Below are 9,902 nucleotides of genomic sequence, written 5' to 3' on the forward strand. Positions count from 1 at the left end.
CGACCAAGTCTCCCATGTGTGTCTCAAAGGGCCTAATTTGAGTTTGCTGTTCTGCATGTCTTCCTTACTCAGGGACCAAAGGCAGGCCGGCAGTGAGGGCGTCCCGGCATAGTGCGTTTCTATCTCTAGCCAGCAGTTTTGATTTGGGTTAGCGTTCCATTCTTTGGAACAGGGCTGGAGAGTTATGTTGATATAATGATTGGTAGGTCCTCGATATCTTGACTCCCAAATATTTGATACAGGAGGAGCTCCATCGATAGTTAAAGTTTAGTTTGAGGAGTTTCACCTCCGGCTCTGGCAGGCTTAGATTCAGGGCTTCCGATTTATCATTATTAATCTTATATCCTGAGATTTTTCCAAAATCTCGGAGTTCTTTTTGGAGGTTGGGTAGGGACATTTGGGGTTTGGAGAGAGTTAAGATGACATCGTCTGCGAATAGGGATATTTTGTGCTGCCTGTGGCCAATTTCTATTCCTTGGATGTCTATATTGAGTCGTATTGCCGATGCCAGTGGCTCTATGGTAAGTGCAAAGAGGAGAGGAGATAGGGGGCATCCCTGTCGAGTTCCATTTGTAATCTCGAATCTCTGGTTATTGCCCCCCGGTAATTTAACTGTAGCTGACGGGTTTTGGTAGAGTCTACGGACCCCTTCTAAGTGTTGAGGTTCCCTTCTCAAGTCAGGGTCTCTGCTCAGATGTGGATTGCCAAATTAGTATAACACAAGCCTGGGTGCACCCCGGATCCCAATAAATGACACAGAGTCATGTATCAGTTCCCTCAGGCTCCGTAGTTCAGACTGACGTGCCGAGTATATGTATTACAGAATATATATAGGCAGACAATAAGTTTCAGTTTCGATTCTCTGTAAACCATAAGTTTCAGTTTCGATTCTCTGTAGACCAGCTGAATTCACAGGAAACCGAGAGTTAGCAGAAAAAGGCTCCTGGTTGAGTTTCGATTCACCTCAGAAAGAGAGAGAGAGAAAGAGAGAGACTTATTAGCTTATATAAAAACATACTGCGTTATTTCCAAGCCTTGCAATTAAAGCAGATTCAATATGGCGGAATGCATACAAAATGGACCAATAGTTTCTTATAATACTTTATTACCTTCACATTCCCCCCTAGACACTAAAAGAACATTTTGTAGGAAGGGGTCTGTCCCTAATTTCTGTTTCTTGTGCTAGAGTCCCTACCTGAGGGTGTTGGTCGGCTGTTCATGGGCTTGTCCCATCCCCGACAACTTCTGGCTCGCTCAACTCGAAGACCTACAGTAAACACAAAAGGGTTCCCTGACCTCAAACAAACACACTAGGGTCTGGGATTCTAGAGTGGTCACCCCTTATTCGAGTTTAGTTGTACTGTAATTAAACATCTTGGGTGATTTCTGCAGTGGTATATCTTCCAGATCAATATTGTCTTTGTTGTACATTACCATTGTGGGTATAACCTCAGATCCAGCCTTCTTACAGAGACCCTTACAGCACGGGATAACACAGAAGACCACTACTGCCAGAACCAAAAGTATAACCAGGAGAAATATTGCCAGTTGTGTCAACCATTGTCGCCAGCCAGACAGCCACGAGAAATACTTGTCCCATGGGTCTGTTATACCAGAATTTCTTTTAAGTTCATCAGACAAATCTTTCAGTTTATTAATAGCTGTGGTAACCTTACCGTCCGGGCCTGTGTTCCCGGGAATATATGTACAGCACGCATCTCCAATCATATGGCAAACCCCCCCTTTTTCTGCTAATATCATATCTAAAGCCATTCTATTTTGGATTGTCATAGTGGAAGTGGGTCCAAGTTGGTCAGCCAGGCCTTGTAGCGCATCACGGGTGTAATTCACAAACCATTTCTGTCTTTTCATGCTAGGCCATTCTGTGGTTGGTATCCCCAATCTGTTCCCGTGTTCCATCCTACTGCTCCCCAGTAATCACATTCCTGTCCCCAATAACTGTCTGTAACACATATATATATAGCTCTAGAGTTCGGAGTGTCTCGGTACATATTACACTGCCAATTGGTTGAGGAACAGCTGACAATATTACAGTAATCGAAGGAGAAGGTAGCTACATGAGTATTGGATGAATTATACCAAAACGTGACTGCCCCTTCATGTTGGGTGATAGTAATCTCTTGTGCCTCCCCCAAACCTAACAAACAAAGGATATACAGAATCATTTTTCCTTCTGAGGTGTCCTCGTTGGGAACTGGAACCTTCTTGCAATGAGAGGCGTGTATCCAGGTGTTCTTGCCAGCTAGCTTGACTTATGTCGCTGTGGTCAACAGAACTTGGAAAGGAGCATCATATCTGGGCTCTAGGGAATATTTCCTTACAAATTTCTTCACAAGCACCCAGTCTCCGGGCACGAGTTTATAAGTCCCGGTATCTAGATCTGGATCTGGAATAGAAGAAAACACTCGACCATGCATATTGGTTAGTTCTTGCGCTAGGGCAGTTACATATTTGGTCAAAACATCAGACTGCATCTGTAACTGCTGTGGGTAGTAACAACCAAGTTTGGGGGCAGTACCAAACAGTATCTTAAATGAGGATAGAGCATATTCCCCTCATGGGGTGTATCGAACACTGAACAAAACAATGGGTAGACTATCTGGCCAGGGCATATTTGTTTCCTGGGCCATTTTCAACATTCTAGTTTTCAGTGTGCCATTCATTCTTTCTACCTTTCCGCTACTCTGGGGATGGTATGGGGTGTGGAAAGCAAGGGTGGTCCCTAGCGCGGACCAAATTTCTTTAGCTAACGTAGCAGTGAAAGCAGGGCCTTGCAAGGTGTTTCTGTGGTGGTTTTTCCACACATCCTGGGTTACACTTTGCACAAATTGTACATAATTTGCAGAAATTACTAGTCATTGGGGTAATTCCAGGCGCCACATAGTATTTGTCGATCAGTGCATTCATAAGAGTCTTCGAGAGATGTGCTGCTCCATGTGCCCATTGTACCACAGCAGGATACAGTGCCCGTGGCAGACAGAGTTTCTTTTTGTACTCATAAATTCCTTCTTGGGGTGATGCACCTCTTTTCTTCCAGCTTTCCTTTTCTTCCTTTGTTGCAGATTCTTGCAACTTCTTCAGATATTCTCGATTCACTGGGAGGTTCTGCATTAACGGAACCATCCTTGTCGTGTCCACTTGATCTTCCACTTCTCGTATCCCGCTGGCAGCTTGTTTTGCCGCAGCATCCGCCAGATGGTTTCCTCTGGCTTCTTCTGTGTTCAGTTTCCCATGGGCTTTACCTTCAGGATGGCCACAGGGCTTGGAAGGAGTAGGGCGTCCATCAGAGCTTGTATGGCTGAGCTGTGTTTCACTGGTGTTCCTGCTGCTGTCAGAAATCCCCTTGTTTGCCAAATGACGCCAAAATCATATGCTACTCCAAAGGCACATCTAGAGTCAGTGTAGATATTCACCGTTTGTCCTTCTGCCAGTTTACACGCTGCAGTGAGGGCTTGTAGTTCGGCTTCTTGTGCAGATGCTGTTGACGGTAGTGTGCTTGCCAGTAGGACCACAGAGTCTGTGGTGACAGCATAACCCGTATAGTAGGTGCGTGCCTTGTTGATCAGCATATCGAGAATCATCCACAAACAGGATTAGATCTGGGTTCTGTATCGGCTTTTCACTCACTGTGGGCAGATGAGCAGTTTCTAGCTTCATGAGTTCGAAGCAATCATGGGGTAGGTCGACTCCAGCTGTGCTTTATTCTTGTTCGTGTCCCTGCATATCTCCCCCCTCGGGAAGTGGAAGAAGAGTGGAGGGGTTAAGCACTTGGCACTGGAGAAGGGTGACATTGTCTGGAATAAGAAGCGAGCATTGCAACCTGAGGTGTCTGGCAGCGGACAGATGTTTTGGCTGTGTCTGATTGAGAATAGCAGCAATGTCATTTGGTGCCAGGAGAATGAGGTCATGCCCTAGAACAATGTCCGAAGTTCTATCCAGCAGTGCTTGAGCAGCCAGCAAAGACAGCACGAAGACAGGACGGTCCACCACGAGCCACAGCATCGAGACGGCTGGAGTAATAACCAATAGGTCGACATCGGCCAGCGTGGGGCTGTGTTAACACTCCAGTTGCATGTCCATTTTGTTCTGATACAAAAAGTTTAAAGGGTAAATCATAGTCTGGGAGGCCCAAGGCAGGGGCAGAGGATATTACCTGTTTGAGAACAGTGAAATTCTTGGAAGTCTCTGGGGTCATCTGAAAGGGATTTGTTGTTAAAACATCGTACAATGGTTGCATCTTTTACTGCTTGAGGATCTTGAACCATTCTATACTTATCAGGTTCACCCTTCGCGGTGCGTTTCTTCACAGGGAAAAGAGGGGTATTGCAGTTTACGGGGAAGCGGGGCCCCTTATTTGAGCTGTACAACAATGGGCGGTACCCTTAGGTGCCCGTTATCCTCAGGGCCGGTGAATCATAATTTGGACGGGATCCTATCCATGACAGCGGGCAGTATACTGGCAGCTGAGGGTTTGTCCGCTAATGCCAAAAGTATCGGAAGGGAACAAAGGGCAGAGACATCTGATTCCCAGAGCGGGGAGGGTACATCAATGGTGTCGTCCTCGGAGAATATTATGGAGGCCTGTAACCTGGACAAAACATCAGCGCCAAACAGATTAAGCGGGCAAGTATAGAAAACTACAAATCGTGCAAATAGTTCAGGGTAGGGACCTATCTGTAGGGGTCGTGTTACTGGGCTAGAGCGCGGTGTGCCATCTACCCCCACACATAAAACATCAATATCAGACAAATAGGAAGGGTCGGGTATGTCTGCAGCTCTAATTACACTCCTGGCTGTACCTGTGTCTACCAGGAAGGGGGTGAGATGACATACATTATTGGGGCGCCTTCTACCTGCTTGGGCGTCTGCCCATATAACCATGGGCAGGGGTCGGGTACTGGGGGGTGTCTGGGGTTAGTATTCCAGGTCATGTTTGCCTCCTGTGCAACGGCCTGTGACTCACTATTTGAGTCAAAACTATAGGGCGCACTGTAGTGGACACTGCTGCTGGGTCTGTGTGCTATTGTTGTGTCAGAGTAGACTTGAATCCCTAACGCTGGGGCAGTGATTGTTTGGGGTGAAAGGACTAGCATCAGGGGCATTAGGGGCACAGTCGGGGTGTAATAGGAACCATCCGCCTGCATCACAGAATATAGTTGTGCTACATAAACAGTCAAAATTGGTTTGTCATTCGTGGGCGGGGTAGTGGGTGGGGTAGTGGGTTGTATAGGTGGGGGTGCTGCTGGAGCTGGGAGCGAAGGTAACAAAGGAGTGAGCATAGATAAATCAGTCCCACCACAATTAAAACAATCTTCCCTACCTTTTCTATCTCCTGCTTGGTCCATTTTTCTCTGGACAGCCTTGGTAACATTAAACCAGGCTTCTGCTATCTTCAGCAGGTTGTTATCATTCAAAATTCCTCTCTTTTCTTTCAATATCTTTCGCCACTCTTCTGGCTGTAACCTGCCTTCTGCTGCAGTAATACTACATACTTTAAACAGCGTACTTGCTTTATTTTTCACTTGTTCTTATATTAACTTCTGTCCTGGCAATGATAAAATAAATGCAGCGGTACCCTTCTGTCCCTCAACAGAATTATTTTGACTCATACTAACGTAAGGTACATTTCCATGTGGGATTCAAAAAAACACATAAGACTGCGCTCCCTGAACTTCTCCCTCCCATAGAAAAAGACTCCTCTTTCTAGTTGGTATTAGAACAGAAGGAAAAAGAATATTTTCTGGTTTTAAAAGACCCATTCGTGTGGCCAGCACGAACAAAGTTTTCAAATAAATATTACCAGGGCTGGCATTCTTTTCCGTTCTGTTCTCTCTCTCGGCCACTAGGTGGCAGGCTAAGACTCCTTTCCCTGTCTTACTTGCCTGTGCTCAAATGTTAAAACTGCACCTTTTTTTTTTTTTTTTTTTCTTCACTTATAACACTTTCTTTCCCTTCCAAATAATATACACAGTATCTAATTGTATCCCAATTCCTGCATATAAACCAGGGGATTTTTGACACTGGCAAACAGAACATACCCAATAAGGGGCCGGTACAGGGGCTGAGGGAGAGGGTCTACCGGTCGTCTGCGGGTATGGGGGTGGATTTCCCTGTAACATTTGGTCTTTTTCTGCCACTACCGAACCAGGGGTCACATTTTCTGGTTTCACATAACAATAACATTTCTTATTTCTCTCTCCACACTCTACTTCTTCATAACCTTCTTTCTGAAGATCTATAGCAACACTCAGAAATTTCTCTGCATTTTCCCACATGCCTTCATCTTTCAGTTTCCCCTTACACATTTGCATATTCGTTCTTAACAACTTCGGTTGCAATCTTCCCGTAGGGGGTAAATCTAACAGTTTGAACAACAATTTACATTTCTTGGTATACTTCTTTCCCTCCCGTTCTGTCACAAGAGTTACGGAATCCCGCGCACCAGAAGGCAAATCCTTCTTTAAAAACTGCGAGAACATTGTCTATTTTAAAAACAACCCCGGACACGTGCGCCAATTACCGGCGGTACCTGGACTCTTGAGCTTCAGTGATAAATTGACCTAGACGGGGAGGCGCGCAGACCGTCCCCGGACCGTCACCTGTATGGACGATCCTCCGATTATCTAACAATAGATATCCTTACACACTCGTCCCCTAAATAACCTCGTATGAACATTGTCTATCTTCCAAAACAACCTCGTATGAACCTGCGCCACTACCGGCGGTACCGGGATTCTTGAGTCTCAGTGATAAATTGACCTAGACGGGAAGGTGCGCAGACACTCCCCGGACCGTCACCTGTATGGACGATCCTCCGATTATCTAACAATAGATATCCTTACACACTCGTCCCCTAAATAACCTCGTATGAACATTGTCTATCTTCCAAAACAACCTCGTATGAACCTGCGCCACTACCGGCGGTACCGGGATTCTTGAGTCTCAGTGATAAATTGACCTAGACGGGAAGGTGCGCAGACACTCCCCGGACCGTCACCTGTATGGACGGTCCTCCGATTATCTAACAATAGATATCACTAGACTCTTCCCCTTGTGTCTATTTTCTACATTTGATTCCGTAACCCCTATGACTACAAGCATACATATAAACCACACATCTGGCAGTCACAAGACCTTACTAACTATATAAATCCTTGGCGGGAACCACCGGACTCTATGGTCTTGTATAGATTAACAATACTGTTACCGTCAACCAAGAGATCGCCAACCTGAACAGACTGACAGGGGTTCGGTTAAAATATATTCTGAATATATCTTACCTTGTCCTTAGAGGTTGATCAGGCCTCAATCAGTCCGGTCAGGGGACGGTCGTCCGTGGATAGAGACGGGTCCAGGATTGTTCCGGTGTCCCTTCACAAGGATCCTGCCGACTACGCCAACTGTTGAGGTTCCCTTCTCAAGTCAGGGTCTCTGCTCAGATGTGGATTGCCAAATTAGTATAACACAAGCCTGGGTGCACCCCGGATCCCAATAAATGACACAGAGTCATGTATCAGTTCCCTCAGGCTCCGTAGTTCAGACTGACGTGCCGAGTATATGTATTACAGAATATATATAGGCAGACAATAAGTTTCAGTTTCGATTCTCTGTAAACCATAAGTTTCAGTTTCGATTCTCTGTAGACCAGCTGAATTCACAGGAAACCGAGAGTTAGCAGAAAAAGGCTCCTGGTTGAGTTTCGATTCACCTCAGAAAGAGAGAGAGAGAAAGAGAGAGACTTATTAGCTTATATAAAAACATACTGCGTTATTTCCAAGCCTTGCAATTAAAGCAGATTCAATATGGCGGAATGCATACAAAATGGACGAATAGTTTCTTATAATACTTTATTACCTTCACATAAGTATGCGTCTTTGAAGCCAAATTTGCGCATAGTATGGTCCAAAAATTGCCAGTTTATTCTATCGAACATACAAGAAAAAACAAAAAAATGCGCCAAATGGGATGTTACTATGAATATGGGCAATGAGCAGGATTAACAATAAAATGTATATATATATAAAAAAAAAATATTATAAAAACAAAAAACTTGTGACATGAACTAGTCCGGTGCGTATAGGGTATTGCTAAAAAGAATATATATATGAGTGAGACAGACACAACCCAATGAATGATGCAGCTTCTTAAAACAGGGAACCCCTAGTCCCTGATAAATGCGTGGCAACAAAGAAAAAGTAAGTTAGAAGCGCAGTCAATACAGGGTTGGTGTCAAACTCTATATCTTTATTATATCTTGTCCCAGGGATAACCCTCTAGGACAACAACAACATGAAAATCAATACATTAATAGTAATATTAAAAACTGTGCAGATGAAGCTGTTTGTGCAATTGCACTTGGTTGGTCTTCAAGGAGTTAAAAACGGGAGTCGCCCGATAGTTAGTCTCAGTCTTGCAATCTGTGCACTGCCCGGGCAGGTTTTAGGTAGAAAGCCGGGGGTACCCCAGGGTTGAGACAATGCTCAATATGCTCACCCTTGATCCACTTTGGTCCGTTGGGGTCCAGTAGTATTCTTTAGCCCCGAAATCTGCTCCGTAGCAAGCTGCTCAGAAGCGCTAGGGCGCACGATAGCAGACAGCCCTCCGGGTGTCCGGGTCTGATGTCATTTCCGGCTGTGACGCACAGACCCTTCCCGGTAGTCTCTGGGCTTCGTCTGTTAGCTCTCCTCCTCCTGCTGGTTGCCGATGACCAGGCAAACGGGTTTTGATCAGCTGGAGCCCAGCGTATGGTGTTGACAGCTCTACTCCACTGCACTGTATGGAAGCAAACACCCTATTGCTCCTCCTCCTACGCGTTTCACCAAAAGGCTTCGTCAGGGATATCATTGCACCAGTGCCATGTTGATTTATAGCCAAGTTAATTGCAATGGCTCAATTAGTGTGTCCATACAGTCAATACAGCATCAAGGAATCTTTATTGCGAGGGCACAAGGAGATGACAAATTAGCAAGCAGCTTCCGCGTGATCTGGGGTGGGGTAATAATACCACCCCCAGTATGTATACCCTCGGTTACAGCAGATAAGGCGGCACTGCCCTATTACAATCTAAAAACCCGACATAGGCTTTATCTGAGCTTGGTTAGCATAAAATACTCCCTCCCATATATTTGTTTTTAGCAAAGTTAAGTTTTAATCTCTCTGGGAAGCACATGATATTCTGAAATAGTCTCAGAGCAAACCTTGCCCACTGGCACATTCCTTCATACAGAACGGGAACAATCACAAAGTGCGTCAGGGTACTGATACATTGTATCGCTATAATTCTGGGCGTACTGCCACAGGCGCAGCCTTGGAACTGCTATCGTCAGCGAAAAGTCACCTTTATCCACAAACACTGACCCCACGTCTGCATAAATCAGAAGAGACTAAATGGATGACCAGTAACCCCAGACCCGCTTTCATCTGTATAGCCCCTCTGTCCATAACTCTTCCACACCCGGTCAGGGTAAGGCTTCAGAAGCTACTAATAACGCACTCGCCTCTCTACATTTATTCACGCTCAAATGGGCTGAAGATTTAAATATTATTATTGATAGCGATAACTGGGAGGATATCTGGGAGTATGCAGAAAAAACCTAAATTTGCACCACGACAAAAGAAAATATATGTAAAATTATATTCCACTGGTACCTGGCACCAGACAGGCTGAAGCAATAATACATGGAGAGAACCGGTGCTTCAAAGTTTAATTGTGTCCATATGATGACATAAACACTCCTCAATAGGAGTTCATATAAATTCTTGAGAATAACAGCGTCCCACAGCCAGGGAGTGAGGAACTAGTACATTGACATCAGCACAGAAGATAAAAGTACAATATTTGTCCCCAAACTTAATAATAAGTTATAAACGTGGAAACAGGG

At 45.0% G+C, this 9,902-nt stretch overlaps 1 long non-coding RNA gene across 1 annotated transcript; it reads right to left on the bottom strand.

The window, feature by feature from the left end:
• Positions 1 to 768: 768 nt before the first annotated feature.
• LOC142467355 (uncharacterized) lies at positions 769 to 9,430 on the bottom strand. Its single transcript, XR_012788379.1, has 2 exons — positions 8,515 to 9,430; positions 769 to 7,729 (listed from the first exon to the last, which is right to left on the bottom strand). It is a non-coding gene; the product is annotated as an uncharacterized LOC142467355 (long non-coding RNA).
• Positions 9,431 to 9,902: the final 472 nt, after the last annotated feature.

This window comes from Ascaphus truei, chromosome 1, assembly GCF_040206685.1.
Source record: "Ascaphus truei isolate aAscTru1 chromosome 1, aAscTru1.hap1, whole genome shotgun sequence".
Lineage (NCBI taxonomy): Eukaryota > Metazoa > Chordata > Amphibia > Anura > Ascaphidae > Ascaphus > Ascaphus truei.